Source organism: Cygnus olor, chromosome 3 (genome assembly GCF_009769625.2).
Source record: "Cygnus olor isolate bCygOlo1 chromosome 3, bCygOlo1.pri.v2, whole genome shotgun sequence".
Taxonomy (NCBI): domain Eukaryota; kingdom Metazoa; phylum Chordata; class Aves; order Anseriformes; family Anatidae; genus Cygnus; species Cygnus olor.
In genome coordinates, this window is record NC_049171.1 from 50,434,618 (window position 1) to 50,453,073 (window position 18,456).

Consider the following 18,456-nt stretch of genomic DNA (forward strand, 5'->3'; position numbering starts at 1 on the left):
TGATAATGGAGCTTTTTGCAGGGCTTGGTCATTAACACATTCCATTCAGTTTTGGGGAAAGCGATGACCTTGTCTGGGCATGCTGAAGGAACATAAGTATTTCCAAAGAAGAATGAGGAAACCAGTAGTTTTGGGGAAGGAATTTTGAAACTACCTCTTATTGGAAGCTATCAATAAAAAATCCTGGAACGATAAAAGAGAGAAGATGGAGCTGGAGCCACATTTCACCTCACCCCCTCAAAAAAGTTGGGAGCTTTCTGCGAGGCAAATTAAGGACATAGGGTTTGCATAGAACAAGACTGACAAGGCCATGAAGCATCTAATCAGCTTGTCAGCTGCATCCTGCAGGGTAAGAGGAACCTTTGGAGCTTATCTAAGCAGTAGATATATGTGTGCTTCTGTTTTCTCTTCCACTCATCTGTTTCTAAAGCTTCTGCAATTGTGTTATTTGTATTCGGCAAATATATTCATTTTTCTTTCATCTTAACATAGCTTTTGCTAAAGGTGGTCTCAATATAATTGGAAAATTCAAAAGCATTTGATTCTTTGGAGTGGAAATCCTTAAAACTAGGGTAATAGACTGGCTGAGGATATCCTACATTCAAATGATATTTCAGAGAATATTTAAAGCATAACATAATGTGCTTCTGTACAGACCAGTTTGGGAGCAGTTTACGCACAATAAATATTTTTTGGGACTAGTATTATTTGGCAAAGCTTGTCAGCTTGTGGTACAACAGGGGTAAGCATGCCTTAACCATGTGAAACAATGGAAGTATGAAAGCAAATTAATCTAATTTCAATTAAAAGGCCAAAAGGGATTTGCATCAATCAAAAAGGTATCCCAGTGGCAGAGTGCCTCACATGATTCTCACAGTACCTTTGTGGCTCTCCCTTTCCATATGATGTGACAAATGTTTTCTTCAAAATATATAGGATGCCATGGAGACACACTGAGATAAAGCCCTTAATCCCTGCTTTGCTGTTACTGACAGGAGATCAGATCTCTAGACACATGGGATGTCTGGCAAGCAGGAAGCTGGGGACTGGGGTGGTCAAAGGGGTGAAAAGTTGCTTGTCTGTGACAGTCCAGCTTCTCCTCATAATTATATCACAGGATATTAATTTGCCAAACTGACTTTAATCCAGCTACAAAAAAATCTGGGGTTTGGGGACTGCTAATCATGAAGCACGTGACTTTACACAAAATCCAATGAATGGTTTAATGCCTGGAATGGAACAAAGTTAGCTCAGTTGGCACCCTGAGAAAAGATATACATCCTACGGATTTAATTACGCAATTGTAGAGGAGTGTGAGTTCTCTATCTTCTGTGCACTTAGCTTTAAATGTTGAGACTACTCAAATAATACCTCTTGGAGAGCATTCCATTTTTTTTTTTTTCCCTGCTTCTTACTCTATACACTTCTAAAGTCATACACTTCTTGTGGTGTTCTTACTGGACATCAACAATTTTTATGGTAGAGTTGTAAGATCAACTTGTACTTGCCTGTGGTTGATTTATGTAGGTCACATTACTGTTCCATAAATGTACAGCAAGCATGGTTCAGATAGGTACAATAGCTAAAGTGCAGTGTCCCACATACTGCTTTCAATTCTACCTGGAGCCAGTCTGGAGTGGTGAATTTTGGAAAGATCACACTATTTTTCTGTGAACATTCATATGTTTCAGTTGCAGGGGTGCTAACCAGCATGCACTATGTCAAGGGAATAGAAGGGAAATTGTCCTTGACAAGTTTCAGGTCTAGCAGAGCTTCTCTGATGCTTGATCCAAACTAGCAGAGCTGCTGTCCTTCCTCCATTCCTTTGAGTATCAGGAGGCTTCTGTGCTGAGGCCAGCCTTGGTAAGATCCAGGGAAGGTGTTTAAGGTAACACCAGCAAGGAGATCACTGATGTTACAGTGCATTTAACAAGTCCAAAGTTGATGTCTTACGAACCCAGTGGCTTGTCTGTGTCCTGAATGCCTCAAGGGACACTGCAGGACTGCATCATTCAGGCTTCATAATTCAGGATAACTCAGTCCCCAGAAATGTATCAGTGGAAAGCTGATTGAATTAACCAATTTCTGTTGCCTAATTCTGCACCTCTGAAATACCTGCTGAATCATTGCATATTCCTGGGGGAGAGCCTATAAAATCTGCAGAAAAGGGCAACAAATACCAGCTGGAGATCATTTATATTTTAGTGCAGTGTATTTCTATGTGACTGTAAATTAAAGATAAAACACACACACGAAAGATGACACCTCTTGTTGACCTCAAAGCGTTGTTGACTTCTCTTACTCTCCTTGTAAGCAGGAGACTTCAATTTCTCTCTTTGGAGAGATAAATTGATGGTAATTCTGATAGACAAAATAAAGTAATTATGTTTCCAATGCAGATATTAACCTAGAGGTGATCTCCTGAGGGCTAACACTTTCCATGGAATTTTACTTTAAAATTACATTGTAATTAGCTGCTATTAATCTGTTTCATTTGTAAGGTATGTGTACTAAATAACTGATAGAAATAGTTGTTCCTATTGATAAACACTCAATTACCAATAAAACTGATGTACAAAACTGATGAGACTGCTTTTTAGACAGCACTCCAATTAATCCAGAAGGAGTTGATTTCCAAAACAAGCTCTGCAGTCATTAAATAGTATCTACTTACTGTGGAATTTACTGAACAGGGCAATTCATTTCTTAAAACATTTGCTTTGACTCTGTTAGAGCACACACCTCTCATGCATAAGCTAGAGAAGCGTTTCTCTGGCGCTATATTCTCAGGCCTCCTTTTGAAGTCAACAAGAAGATAGCCACTGATTAGCAGACTTTGGATGAGGTCCTTGGCTGCTGTGCCAAACACCAAGGAAAACTGTGCCTTATCAGTCCTGTGTTAAGCTTGGAATATGTTCATAAAAACTCTATGCAGTGTTCATACTGCTTCTTACATCTTGATAGTCCAGGGTAAGAGAAAGCTCAGCTGTGCTGCATAATGGAAAAGAATGAATAAAACAAGTATATCAGGGTCTGTACTGTATGATACAGAAATACCAAGGCAAGGAGCCAGCCAATGTTACAAATCCTGTTTCAATGCTGGGCTTGCAATACTCAGGCTATTCTCCAACATTCTTGATTGTGGACTTAAACTTGTGCACAGCTAAAACTTGGTTCCAGCAGAGCCTATTACTCAAAGCTCAGTGGGAAAGTAGGTGTACTTTTGGGTCTGTTCCAGCCCCAGCAGCAGTACAGCTGTATTCATGATATGCTTCATGTATTACTAAACACCCTGCTGGACACAAGGCTTTGTATCGCTAACATGGATGATCAACAGAACACATTAGCTGCTTACAGATAAATGAGAGCTGGCTATATTTGCCAAGCACGAATCAGTGTTTCTCTTGGATGTAGCATGCAGGCTTGAACTTACATATGGAATTGTAGGCCATCAACCCCATAGGGTTCTTCTTGGCTTTTTGATTGTTAACAGAAAAAAAAAGTTGGCAACAAAATTGATTGTGGGTTCATCACATATTGAAAAAATGCTATAATATCTCAAAGTTTTAACAGGCTTTTGTTTTACTATCATTACATATCGAAAACAATTGGAATGTTGTTATTTTATAGCATCACTTTGAATACTTCATTGTATTTCTGTAAGAAGGCCTGACCAATCTCTTGGAGATTAAAGGGAAAAGAAACTAAAACACAGAAAAGCTAGTGTAACATGCAGTAAGTGAAAATAAGAGTAAATATATGAATGAGAAAAAAAAAAAGAATCTTGTTAGATGCAATAAAGATAAGTCACAAAGAATCACAAAGAAACAGAAAAAAAAAAAAGGAATGGTCATTGCCAATTGAAGATATTTAGGTCAGTCCATCGTCCATCAGTACAAACTATTTAATCATATTGGGCTGTTGAACTGCAGGTATGTGGATTGAAGTAAGATAATTCCAAGATACAGGATTCTATTTACAGTTTATTTCAAAATGCTGGCCAAAGGAAAATCGTTGTTATCTTTCAAAGTATTCCTTAGTCTGTCACTCTGCTTTGTACAAATGTGTTTAGAACAAATATATAAATGTTGAAGGGCCTTAGAAAGAGAGGGATTTTTAGTAGAAATTGTGTGTGAATCACCTGAAGCTACTTAGAAATCTAAAATCCTAGGAGACTTTCAAGATTCATTTTACTTTCAATATTCACAAATTGGCTGTTTCAATAACAGTAAACAATAATTGAATACTTTCATATATTCCACTCAAGATTGGATAGTAATATATTCCAGGATGATATTTAATGGCACAATTTGTCCTCTGGAATTGCATCTCTCTTTCTACCCACTGACAGTAAAGTGAAGTATTGAGAAGTGAAGCTCCATTCCTGTTACTGGACCTGCACATCTTTACACTCTCTGTAGCTGTCTCAGCTACAGACACCCATGCACATGAATAACCTTTTCACATTAATATCCTTCTCCAGAAGAACACTTGAATAAAAAAAGGCGTGTATAAGCATCTCTAGGGTCATGCCTAATTCCTACTACATCTTTATTTTTCAATATGTTCCTTGAATATGTCATTGTTAAAAATTCCTGTATATTGCAAGGCTTGTATTCGGGAAAGAGGGTGTCACCAATTTCTGTGTATCTCAGGGGATTTTATCCTTTCTAAGGAAACATCAAACTGTGGTGAACAGCAGCCAAGAAGTTGTCTAGCACAAAACTGAAACCAAAATTGCTTTTCTGAGATGAGGTAAAAAAGAAAGGGCCAAGAAGGAATGTTTGCCTGATCCAAACACACTGGCAACTAGTTTGGTATTTTTAGTTCAGATTGTGGATCCAAAGCATAATCCTATTTTCATTGGCAGTGAAGATCTTAACCAGCATAGATAATTTTTGGCCTGGATTACCCTACCAAAATCTCAGCAGTTTGCCAGTTAACTCAGCAACCACATTTCCTGTAAGAGAACCACCTGAAGATAGATTGACAACACTGATCTGTTCCAAGTCAGTCTCTTTTATTACTAGATCATTTAACTATTGTTTTTCTCTGGGATACTGTTTTTATGACAGCTTGTACACTTTCCCAGAAATGTAGCAAATCATGTACAACTTCTTATAAAATGGAAGCCTGCAAACAATATTACATTCAGAAGGCAGTGGAAATAAAATATTTGTTTCTTTCAGACTTTGAAAATATACAGCCAGACAATATAAATTGGATACTTTCCTTACCTGTTTCACTCTAACCTAGAAACATTCAGCCAATTCTGAAACATGGCTGAAAGGGCAGGATAAGAGGTAGGTAGTCTGGGCCAGCTTGCATATATTTGTGAGATGGGATGGCTGGCAATGAATTTCCAAAGAAAAGAGGTAGAGACACAAGAGGGATGTACTTAGGGGTTGTAGGTCGCTTGCCTGGGTTTTGGTGTGAAAAAAAACAAGGAACAGCCATCTTGTGTGATCTTGAAAAGCAATTCATTTACAGGATGGGTCAGATAGAGTTGTTGTTGTTGTTAATTATTATTTCTATTTGTAAATATTAGCAAGATGCTTAAATAGTCAGGAAGGCCATACAAATACCTTAACAAAGATAGAAGCAACAGATCCAGTGCTTCTTTAGAAAAGAAAACAACAACAACAAAAAACCCATACCATAAAATAAATAAAATAAAATGAAATAAAATAAAGTAATAAACACTTTTTTTCCTCTCTGCTTGATGACACTTTAGCTGCAAAAAGTAGAGTTGAGGGTCTTCTTACTTTGTGATACAGAGGAAATATTCTTCATTCTGCTTTAACACACAGGTTTTCATGGGTTGAATTGACTCATTTCTCCTTTGCTGAATCTGGGGTCTGGTAGCTGGAGACCTGTATAAGAAGGGGTGGGAAGGTACTTCCCTTGGTTATCCTGCACATCTGAAAATGTTTTGATATTCTGGTCCACATTGATGGTATGAATAGAATTTCTCTTTTATCTCTGTCAAAGAATTTTTAGATTCGAGATATCTGCTTTACAATTCAGGTGGAGCATGACAGAGAACCTGGGCTGAAGTTAAATCTGTCGCATACAGAAGACAGCATGAATAATTTTTCTCCGATTTGCAGTTTGCTGTAACTTGTTATGAAGATGTCAGTAGTTCATCTTTTTCTCCTTTTTAAGTGGTGACAAAATGAATGACCAGAACATGCTCTCTGCATTGATTAGTAATAGAAGCTTTACAATGACTAACCCTAGAGAGAGAAGAATTTTTTTAAATGGCACACTGTGAAAATTTCACCATTCTTCTTGTAGGGTCTTTGTACCAGCTCTTTGCTCCTGCAGAAAAGTGGTTATCTATCTAGTTACTAAGTGAAACCTGAACTCCAATGAATGCTCAAATGAAAAGCAAAACACATGCAGCTCAATAAACTGGGAGGGTTGGAAGGGGGATGGGAGGGAAGTAATAGTGAAAGACAAAAAAAAAATTTACATATTTGCAGGATTGGTCTTAATGGGAAACTACAGACTTTCTCAGGTGACCTTCCTTGTGAGGTGAAAAAAAAGCAGCATAGTTGTCTGTTTAGGTATTCTGGGAATCCCCCATGAATCCAGACTGAGGTGGGGAGGCCTGGACAACTCCTAGGAGAGGACAGTAGCATCAGCTGCAGAACAAAACCTATCTTCTTTTGTCCCTCCTGTTTTCCACCTGGTTTTAAACATGCTTTTATCTCCACCACTGCAAGCAGGAATGTATTCTTAGTTTCTAAAACAGAAGCAGGAAAAGAGTGATAATGATCACTTTTACAAAATTTTAATGAAATGAAAAAAAAAAAAAAAAGCCTTAACCTTACTAGAGAAGATTTACTCATGGGGTTTTTGCTTTCATTAAAAAAATAAAAATAAATAAATAAAAATGATCAGAAGGAATGCCAGTTAGAGAAAATAAATTAATGCTTTTACTATAATTGAAAATTATAGATTTTAAAAATTAAAAATTAAAGATTCCATCTCAAAATAGTAATACTTGTATTGCCCAGGCTAGTGGAAATGCAGAAACAGGAATATGGTTTCTAGCTCAGTTGGAATCAGCTTGCTCATATCTGTGACATTCAAAGCTGTATGAAGTAACACTGCTGTTTTGCCTCACTCTTGTACACATATCACGTAACTGAGTTCTGGTGAGGAGGAAGCAGTGGTATTTCTCTTTAGGTTATGTGATTTGGGTGGGAGGGCCGTGTTGTTTCTGTTTGTGTTGTTGTTGTTGCTGTTTGTGCCTGTATAATGTATATTACTCATTGATAATTAAGTATGTGCTAGTAGAAATCTGTTAAAGAAGCTGTAGTTGCTATTCAAGTAAAAAACACTTGCAGAAATAATGTGTTCTTCAAGTTAACTGTAATTTTCAAGAAGCTTTCAAAATGTTTGCATGTATGAAGGCTTAGGGGGAAAATTTCTCAGCAGTCATTGCTACTATAGCAATGTTGTATGAGCAAAAAGGAAAATGTTTATTGTCTTTGTTTTTCTTTTTCAGGCTCTGTAATCTGCAGTGAAGCATGTACACAGTTTCTGCCTCTGGTAGTGTAATATTCCCTCTTCCACTATAATATAATCTGCAAAAGACAGAATGCAAGTGACATGATGAGAAACATTTACTCATAATTTTATTTTTATTTTATTTTATTTTATTTTATTTTAGTTATTTCTGTTCAGGATAGTAAAACACAGGCTGCCAACTAATGTGTCCTATTTCTAAGCTGACAATAAGGGTTGGTAAAGAGATGGGGGCAGGAGGGACCTTGTCCATTTGGATAGTTTAAATTGCAGCTTAACGGGCTAACTCTAAACCAGCCTAATTTTATATTCTTTATCCTCAGCTCTGTATTACTGAGCCTGCTCCCACAAGGATTTTCCCGCTATTAAATATTCAGAAAGTGCTTCTCAGTTTTATCTTTCAGGGACTAAATAACATTCATAACCTCTCCATAAGAAGCTGACCTCCACTGGTTTCTGATTACTCCTCCCCACACAACAATCCGAGACCAAGAGGCAGAAAGAGCATGAAAAGTGATCCTCCAGCTGGTCCAGACTCTGCCAGAAAGCCACGGAAATCCTCTTCACACAGGGTTAGTTAAAATTACACTGACCCCAAGTACTAATGAAAGAACTTTGAAGAAAATCATGTAACCCTGTCCTGGTACAGGGATATAAGGCTTGATCTAAGAGATACCCATAAGGTCTAAATCACTATATTTTAAATAGTAGTCTTGTATCTACCATTGTTTCTGGCCCTTCTCCCCCTCATGCCCTCAAGGCCTTGAGAATGATCCAGCTGTGGGTATCCCTAACCCCTTATCACTCGTGCTATTACCCAGTCTTTCAAATAACACAAGAAATTTTGCAACTATTCTTTCATTAAAATGCAGAGAAAACAAAACAAACCAAGTAACCAAAACCACTCAAATGCAAAACCAAACCAAAAAGCAACACAGGTGCAGCCCAGGATCTGGTCTTCATGGCACATACCCAGTGAGGAGAATACGAGCAAGGCAATGGTGCAGTGGTTTTCTGCTGTAATGGTCTCCTGGTGCTTGGCTCTCCAGAGGGTTCAGGCTTTATGCCTGTTTGGGTCCACGCACAGGCAGTGTTTCATGCTCTTGAAGGTTTTAGGAAATGAACAACCTGTACTGCAGAGCAGGTGTAGTTGGGCTTGAGATAACACCACTGATAGCACAAAGGTTAGTGAGTGATTGAGCTGTCTGCTACATTACATTCACTTTGCACTGTGCATTCTGATATACATCCAATATAACTTCATGAAAATATGAGAAGTTACTTTGTGCAGTCAATGGCTTTGAGGATGCACTGGCCAGGATGCACTCACTTTTTAGACTTTCAAATGAGATATCTAAAATAGGAGCCTAATCCCTCTAGATGCTGTTCCCAATAAATATTTTTCCCATATCAAGGATCAACATGCTATGGGAAAGGTCACTGAAGTTACACAAATTATGTTTTCTAAGAGTGATGGTTTAGATGACATGAAAACCATCAGCTTTGCTACAAATTGCCTCACAATTTTACTGCCTCTGAACATCTCAACTGTTGAATCTCTAAAAAATAAGATAAAATGGAACTCAAAGTTATTTTCCTGTCCTTTCTAAAAGATTGAACGGTAAATGTGCAAGAGACACATTTCTACCTTTTTTTTTTTTTTTTTTCCTCTGACTGATACTCTCTCCTCTGAGAACTAGTCTCACCCTCTGGTTAATAATGTACTGGTATCCATAATCAAACAAACATTTGGAAGATATCAAAAAGTATAATGCATGTACGTATTTTTTCTTAAATACAGAATTAGTTTCATTCATCATGAACTTTTTTCTTATTGCAGTAATTTTGGATTACATTTGCTTATATTTTATTTTTTTCTAATGCCTGGGAAATCATAATAAACATTTCTGTTAAAGTTAGTCAAACAGGTGTCATAAGAGAAATAAGCCATACTGTTTTATGACCATACATTGACGTGGATTTTCCCAATAAACTATGGGCAGGTGAGAGAAGATCGTTTCCTTGCTGGATATTGAACCTCTTCTGAAGAAAGGATGAGTTTGATTCGTTCAGATCAAATTTATTCCTAGTGTAACCTCACTGAAATCCGAAGAAGTACATTAGAGGAGCAGTCTTTGCTGCATGACTTTTATATTGGCTAGGTGTAGCCTCCTTTCCTTCACCTGGGAGAATTTCTGAGATTCATTAACCTTTCAGAGCAAGTTTTATACCAAATGTTCATTTTATCTTAGAAGCTCATTTAATTTAATAACTCTACAGCAAACAAAGCAATAGTTCAATCTGAGTGAAACCTTAGGTCATCCCCCAGTGAATCACTTACAGGTGGTTAATAGAAAGGAGTGTAAGCTAGAAAATACAGCAAAATGAAAATACCTCTAAATGTTCAAAAGAAGAACCAACTTGTAAAGTAAGCCATTGTGATAGAGATGAAAACATGGCAAATTACTCATCTAATTTGTGAGCCAGTTTTATACAAATGTATTGCAAATGCCTGGATTGAGTTGTGATAATGTAGCTGGTGTCTTGAGCCAGTGATTTCACTGCATTTTAATAATATACGTTAACCTTTACAAACATGTCCAGTGCCAACAATTTTTCATGAAGCTTGGTAATAATGTTCAAATAATGTGTTTATTTCCATAAAATGTGAACCCACAATGTATGAATAAATTTGAGAGTTTTTCAACATATAAATCCAATACAAAATCCCTTTGTGTTTTTGGTTTTCATAGAGAATTTTTAATTTAATAGTACTTGGTGTGGGATAATATGCTTGTTCTAAATCCTAAGGAATAAGAAATATTTTTTGTACTACCAAATAGCTAAAAGAGATACTTTATTTTTATTTATATACATATATATATATATATATATATATATATTATGGTAGCTTAAGACCCGTAGTTATTAGATGTTACAAGGATATTAGTTGTCAAAAGAAAAAAGTAGTGTCCACTTTTTGTGGGTGTCTCCCAAATCAATGAACAAACCTTGGAAATTTATAGTTAGGATCAGAGCAATTAAAAAAGTCTGCAGTGTGGAAATTTGGATTTGAATCAATTAATAATAATAAAAATAATAATAATAAAAAAGCAAATCCAGCCGAAGTCTACCTTGAAATCAGACCATAAATTATGCATCCATTTAATAATCAATTCCTGATAGCTTCTGTCATCCTAATTGGAGCAATTGGACTATTTTTTATCCTGGCTTCGGTAACAAACAAGGTTTATATGATCATACTGTTCTTGCTTGCCTTTAGGGTTATATTCCCAATAACTTCTGAATCACTTGGCCAGTTTTAAGCCAATTTCATTGAGGACTGAACTTTCTGAGTTCCTCAACATGGATTTACTATATGGGAAATGCTAAGATAAGATTCCCATCATCTGGAACCTTTCTGTGAGCTGTTACAAAGGATTGTTTTGTCTTTTTTTGTCTCTGGGAAGGGGAACACTGGGGAAATCCTACCACTGTGGGCACCACCAGGCCACCAGCTGAACGCATTTGGTCTGTTTGCTTGGGACACCAGTTCCTGGTTTTTCCTTCTGGAGGACAAAAGCTTTGCAATTTCCTTGAAGGAAGCAAGTTGTCAGTGGTCTTGTTTCTGGCCTCCCAAATTCCTCTCCGGTGGCTGTGGAGGCAGTTTTCTGTCCATCTTACTGTCATGGTCTAGGAAGTATTTTCTGGATGAACTGTCTGCTTTCCCTTTTGTGCAACATCACTCTGCTCTATTCAAAACGTTTTAAAAAACATTAGACAGATTAGAACATGAATTCTGGACCCAAATTTCTGCCTCACTTAGAAGTTAGAGCTCACTTTCTGCTTCTATAGCCCTCAAAGCCTCACTGGAAAATGCCATTGACACTACCAGGCTCACACACCTGAGTGTGATGGCTGACAGAATATGGTTGCACCAACCTTCTTTTCAGCATGGTGCCAGGTGCCAGTGATTTCAAGTTTGCAAACATTTTCCTCAACTATATTAAAACTAATACCAAAAAGTAATAGCAACTCTAATCATCCCTGTAAAATACCACTGCTGTTGTTGAGCACTGCCAAATTCTCACCAACCCTTCATTTTTCCTTTGTTTCACATTCATTAAAGGACTGCAATTTCTTTCAACACCATCTGCATTTGTTCGGCACTTCATAAGGTTCTGCACCCTTGTAGCTATGTAGACAAGAAGTGAAGGCATACTTAACTAAATGCTAACTAAATAAATGCTTGGAATAAAAATCAAGTATTAGTACCTTTCAGAAATAGCTCTGGCTCTGTAATCAGTAGGGCACTTTTTGCTGACATGCAATATGAACAAATGCAGTATGAGAGAGTTATTCTGCTTAAGATAGTTATAAAACCAAATGAAATATCTCTTTGAAATAAACATCCATTCTCAAAGGTTATTTTAGCTAAATATCAGTTGACCATTTCCAATCTTTTGCTTGTTCCTTACTTAAGTAACAGCAAGTAAATCTCATCCTTTCAAGTCTTGTTAAATCCTTCCTTCACATTGTGTGTTTAAATACAGCTCGGTTTATATTCAGAGGGTTTCAGCAAGGATATTTCAAGGTACATGTTACTTCTCTCCTCTCAGTGATGAGGATTCAAGAGTACAGCCATTGATTTCACAGAATCACAGAATCACAGAATCGTCTAGGTTGGAAGAGACCTCCAAGATCATCTAGTCCAACCTCTGTCCTAACACTAACAAGACCCCCACTAAACCATATCACTAAGGGCTACATCTAAACATCTTTTAAAGACCTCCAGGGATGGCGACTCAACCACTTCCCTGGGCAGTCCATTCCAATGCCTAACAACCCTTTCAGTAAAGAAGTTCTTCCTAATATCCAACCTAAACCTCCCCTGGTGCAACTTTAGCCCATTCCCCCTCGTCCTGTCACCAGGCATGTGGGAGAATAGACCAACCCCCACCTCTCTACAGCCTCCTTTAAGGTACCTATAGAGAGCGATGAGGTCTCCCCTGAGCCTCCTCTTCTCCAGGCTAAACAACCCCAGCTCCCTCAGCCGCTCCTCGTAAGACTTGTTCTCCAGACCCCTCACCAGCCTCGTTGCCCTTTTCTGGACTCGCTCGGGCACCTCCATGTCCTTCTTGTAGCGAGGGGCCCAAAACTGAACACAGTACTCGAGGTGCGGCCTCACCAGAGCCGAGTACAGGGGGACAATCACTTCCCTAGACCTGCTGGCCACACTGCTTCTTATACAAGCCAGGATGCTGTTGGCCTTCTTGCCCACCTGAGCACACTGCTGGCTCATCTTCAGCTGCCTATCAACCAGTATTCCCAGGTCCTTCTCGGCCAGGCAGCTTTCCAACCACTCATCTCCCAGCCTGTAGCGCTGCTTGGGGTTGTTGCGCCCCAGATGCAGGACCCGGCACTTGGCCTTGTTGAACTTCATACAGTTGACCTCAGCCCATCGGTCCAGCCTATCCAGATCCTCCTGCAGAGCCTTCCTTCCCTCGAGCAGATTGACACACGCACCTAACTTGGTGTCATCTGCAAACTTACTGAGGGTGCACTCGATCCCCTCATCCAGGTCATCGATAAAGATATGAAAGAGGACTGGCCCGAGCACTGAGCCCTGAGGGACTCCACTAGTAACCGGCCTCCAACTGGATTTGGCTCCATTCACCACAACTCTTTGGGCCCGGCCATCCAGCCAGTTTTTAACCCAACGAATCGTACGCCAGTCCAAGCCACGAGCAGCCAGTTTCTTGAGGAGAATGTTGTGGGAAACGGTGTCAAAAGCCTTACTGAAATCAAGGTAGATCACATCCACAGCCTTCCCCTCATCCACCAAGCGCATCACTTGGTCATAGAAGGAGATCAGGTTCGTCAAGCAGGACCTGCCTTTCATAAACCCATGCTGACTGGGCCTGATCGCTTGGTTGCCCTTCAAGTGCCGCATGATGACATTCAAGATAATCTGCTCCACGAGCTTCCCTGGCACTGAGGTCAAACTAACAGGCCTATAGTTCCCTGGGTCTACCCTCCGGACCTTCTTGTAGATGGGCGTCACATTTGCTAGCTGCCAGTCGACTGGGACCTCTCCTGATAGCCAGGACTGCCAATAAATGATAGAAAGCGGCTTGGCCAGCTCCTCCGCCAGTTCGCTCAGTACCCTCGGGTGGATCCCACCCGGCCCCATCGACTTGCGTACATCCAAGTGCTGTAGCAGGTCGCCAACCATTTCCTCGTGGATCGTGAGGGCCACATCCTGTTCCCCATCCCCTTCCACCAGCTCAGGGTACCGGGTATCCAGAGAACAACTGGTCTTGCCGCTAAAGACTGAGGCAAAGAAGGCATTGAGCACCTCAGCCTTTTCCTCATCTTTTGTAACTATGTTTCCCCCCACATCCAGTAAAGGATGGAGATTCTCCTTAGTCCTCCTTTTTGTGTTGATGTATTTGTAAAAACGTTTTTTGTTATCTTTAACGGCAGTAGCCAGATTGAGCTCCAGATGAGCTTTGGCCTTTCTAATTTTGTCCCTGCACAGCCTCGCAACATCCTTACAGTCCTCTTGAGTAGCCCGCCCTCTTTTTCAAAGATTATAAACCCTTCTTTTTCTCCTAAGCTCGAGCCACAACTCTCTGTTCAGCCAGGCCGGTCTAGTTCCGCGCCAGCTCGTCTTTGGGAACGTGGGGACAGACCGCTCCTGAGCCATTAAGATTTCCTTCTTGAAGAGTGCCCAGCCTTCCTGGACTCCTTTGCCCTTCAGAACCTCCTCCCAAGGGACACTGCCAACCAGTGTCCTGAACAGCTCAAAGTCAGCCCTCCTGAAGTCCAAGACAGCGGTTTTACTGGTCCCCTTCCTGACTTCGCGAAGAATAGAGAACTGAACCATTTCGTGGTCACTCTGCCCAAGACAGCTCTCGACCACCACATCTCCCACCAGTCCGTCACTGTTTGTGAACAGAATGCACCAACTGCTTACAGCCAACACTGAGATGTTAAAATAATAAGGATTTTATTTTCCTCTTCTCCGCTTTGTGGCACAATTTTACTGGGGGTTCACGCAAAATGTCATAAGGAATTTTGCTCTTGGGAAAAAAAAAGGGAACAGAAATGAAAAACATTCTTGTAATTGACTAACAGCTTTGTGTGAGCATTAGTGTTTGAATGGATTCTAGGGGCTGGGACCTGAGCTGTTGCTGGATGTTAAATAAGAAATACATTTTTGCTTTTTTTTTTTTTTTTTTTTCTCTTGGCTACAGCAACAGAGACACATAATGCAGTAAGTGCATTCTGTTGTACCATCCATGACCTCAATGGAGTGGGAGAAAATGGGTTTTTGCTGTCAGCCTCTTATCCTGTTACAGATTTGAGTTTTACTCCAGCATTACTTCCAGTCTAATTGCATTTGACCCAGCGCTCTTGCTGTGCTAGTGTCAGTCAGCATAACTGCAGGCCTGCATGCAGCTAGTATTTATAGAGCAAGTATAATTGCTTGCTAAGCCCTACACTCATCAGCCTTATGAACTTCCTCATTTTCATTAAAATACAGGTTTCTTTCCACTTGCATATGGAGGCAATACAGGCAAAGTATTTATGTGCCATCAGTGGAAGCTGCCGGCATTGAAAAATGAGGCTAGGGAATTAAAAAAGCTCATCCCATTTAGTGTAACTGTAAATTAAAAACAGCAGCTTGTAGTCAGGTGTAAAAACTAGTGCATATGTTTACTAGCAAAATATTGATAAATGCACATTACTAATGCCTGTATGTTTATACGTTAAAATTGCTGAGCTTTTTATGTTTGAACATCTTAGAGGATGTTCTTTTAATTCTCCACTCCCATCAATGCACATAAATACAGTGCTCAAAATGTTAGTTTTGTGTTTGTGCCATTACAAAGCAAGATATCTATACCTGTTTGTTTCCTTTTGCATAAGTTTTGCTTCAGTTGGCATCTCAGAAGTCTGCAAGTCAATCTTCTCTGACATTCTGTCAACATCTGAACCCATATATAAGCTAGATCTGCAATAGTCTGGGGCAGGATTTTATTGCTCCCATATCAGGATATTCAATAGACAATAAAGGGAACATATGACTTTCATACCTCTAAAGTGATGCCTGGAGCAAGCTGAAGTATTAGTGATCCCAGACTCAGTGCTGAGTACATTTTTGAGGATGCTCAGCAGCCTCAACTTGTAGCTCATGTACCTATGAGAGATGAAAATGTACAATATTTTGCAGTAGCAAGCTTTGCATTATGCATATCAATTACTCTCTCAACCTGAGGAAGAACAATGTATGGGTTACAGCAACAGGCTGCACATATGCTTACCTCAGTTCTCTCTTTCCAGTCATTTTTCTGTAAGAAATCAAGCCAAGCTATCTTTAATATGCAAACTCTTCCATTTACACAATGCAACCTTTCCCTTTCCACTCAAAATAGCATACCAAAAAGCTCCAAACCAGAAGGACATCCACAGCTATGTGTTGATTCACCCATGTACTGACAATCTGAAGGTTCATGTCTCTTTTCAATGAAGATGGAAAGGAAATGATCTGTAGAACTTTATTATTCAGGATTCTATTTCATGAAATAAAACACTAGCCATCTACCAGGGATCCTTTCCTCAAACAGTCCTCTGACTTCTCTGTGATACATATTCCCTGGGATTCCCTACTTCCAGCCTCACCCCCAAATCCTCATTTTCTGTGTTTTACGATTTAGTGTAAGATAGCTCCTAAAGGCACCCCTCCCCTCCCTGGATATTCAGATGGAAGTCTTTAATTATTAAAGAACATGAATCAATTATTTCTGGGTTTCTGGTAGGCCAAGCCTTTCTTTGTCTTTGAGATATTTCTTTCTTTGTCTTTGAGATTTTTGTTTTTGAATTTTTTGTTTGTTTGATTTTCTTTTGAGATTTTTTTATTATTATTATTATTTTATTTTTTTTTTTTTTCCACCACACAGCTGTGGTTTCTCCAGTTATATGCCAAAGTGTCTTAGGACTCCTATGTTTTTTTTTCTCTGAAAAAATGTTTCTTGACAGAAAATGGTTGTGTGAATTGTAGAGCACGTGTGCTGTAAGCCTGCCTAAATTCTGGATGCATCAGACTTTCAGCCCATAAGCCAGTGAGTTTTCCATCTCATATACACTGAATCCAACAAATCCAGCTCTGCAGCGTACGGACAGAAAAATGGGCAGTCCTAGAGGATTCATTTACGTGAAGGGCTCACTGAGTATGAGTCCCTTTTCCTGTGCTTGCAGACATCAAACAGTCAGGTCAGAACTTCTGCCAGACTTTCCGAAATCTCTTATAAATGCAGGCAGAAAGCTATTAGAGAGTGGCTTTGCCCCACAGCTGGTATAGTAAATTTGGTCCAGGCTTAGGTATTCTGCTGCATCTACAAACAGCATCCTCAGAGGCAAGTGCATTTCCCTTCCTCATAGGTCTGAACGGTCCTGTCTCATGGAGGTCACAGGCTTCTGCTCAGCTGAGATGTGGGAGGCACGGAGGAATCCAGGTTCAGCCAGTATCTCCACTGTGGCCTGGTCCCCCTGCTCATTCTAAAGTAGGGTACGAAGCAGCAGCCCAACACGGAGCTGTCACTGTTCAGGGGCTTCATGAACTGCACACTTCCAGAGCATGGCAGCATTTGTGTGGGACTCTGCACCTTCCTCAGGTTCTCCAGGACTCCTAGCTGTGGTGTTTAGTACAGGACTGATCCTGAGGTTTTGCTCCTGACTTTATAAACATGGTTCTTCCCCCAGTAAAAACAATACAATGCCAGATGAATGTCAAGGTTTTACTCTTCACCTCTTAAAACATCTATAAATGATGAATGCTACGAAAGCTTGTAGAGCTACATTTTTAATGTGCATCACATCTGTACATCTCTAGAATCATCCATCTATATGAAGAACAGCTGAAACATCTCATTCTGTATGATTGCCAAAACCCTTTATGTACATCACATTAGTCAACACAGAAGGAATCAGTTATTTTTATAAGGAAAATGCCACCAAATCCTTTTTCAAATATTTAAAATATTTTTGGCAAATCACATTTTTATAATCCTTCTACAGCTGTTTCATACTGAAACAAAACATAATACTGCATATGATGAATGTCACAGAACCTCTTCCCTATGATTTTATTAGCTCCTTTGCTCAGAGATTTGAGACTTAGCACAAAAAGCAAATAGCTGCAATGTAAATCCACATTTCTGTATGCAGCTGGATTGTTATGTCACAACATGCTGCCACATTGGCAGCACCAAAGTGTGTGCAGCCAGGGTAGGGTAGAACTATACCTGATAGGTGTAGCATGGAGACACTCAAAAGGTGGGGTGAAAGAAGTGGAAACATACATGATCTTGAACAGAACTACTGGGAGGCTGTTTTGTCTCCTGTTCCAGCACCTTTCCTCTATATGTTGCACCCTGAAACTTGATTATGTGTGTCCTGAGCAGTGATTTGGCCAGTCATATATGTATGCATGTCTTGCCACATGCTTGAATGCACACTTACCTCCTCACCTGTCACTTGGCACCCCCCCAGCACTAAACTACTGCTCGCCCTGATGTGCAGGGACAAGCCTAGGAAACCCTTGGGGATGCTGAGAAGAAAAAGCTAGCTGTGGAGCAGAGGTGAGGTTTTGCAGGGCAGGCTGTAGGCAGGGGATCCTTTTCCTGAGCATTAGCATGCAGGGGCAGAGGTGACAAAAGAGAATAAAAAGGCTGTGGCTTGGGCCTTCCCATTACGTGGGTACAGGAATATGTTTGAGCAGCTCTTAACCTGCTCCAAACAACACACTGGCTAGCAGGACCAACGGAGTGATGTGGCACCTTGTGGACACTGCGGTACTGGTCAGCCAGTGACAAGGAACTCAGAAGCTGCAGGTATCCAATTGCCCCTGTACTT

The 18,456-nt window shown here is 39.9% G+C and overlaps 1 long non-coding RNA gene across 2 annotated transcripts in view; it reads left to right on the forward strand.

Annotated features, from left to right (window-relative positions):
• The first annotated feature begins 251 nt into the window (after window positions 1-251).
• The window catches only part of LOC121068532, a 23,190-nt gene continuing 4,985 nt past the window's right edge, over window positions 252-18,456 (forward strand). The window contains exons 1-2 of one of the 2 annotated variants that reach the window (XR_005818939.1): window positions 252-349; window positions 7,517-8,108. This is a non-coding gene — a long non-coding RNA (uncharacterized LOC121068532). The remainder of the gene's footprint in view (window positions 350-7,516; window positions 8,109-18,456) is intronic. The other variant, XR_005818938.1, reaches the window with a different exon arrangement.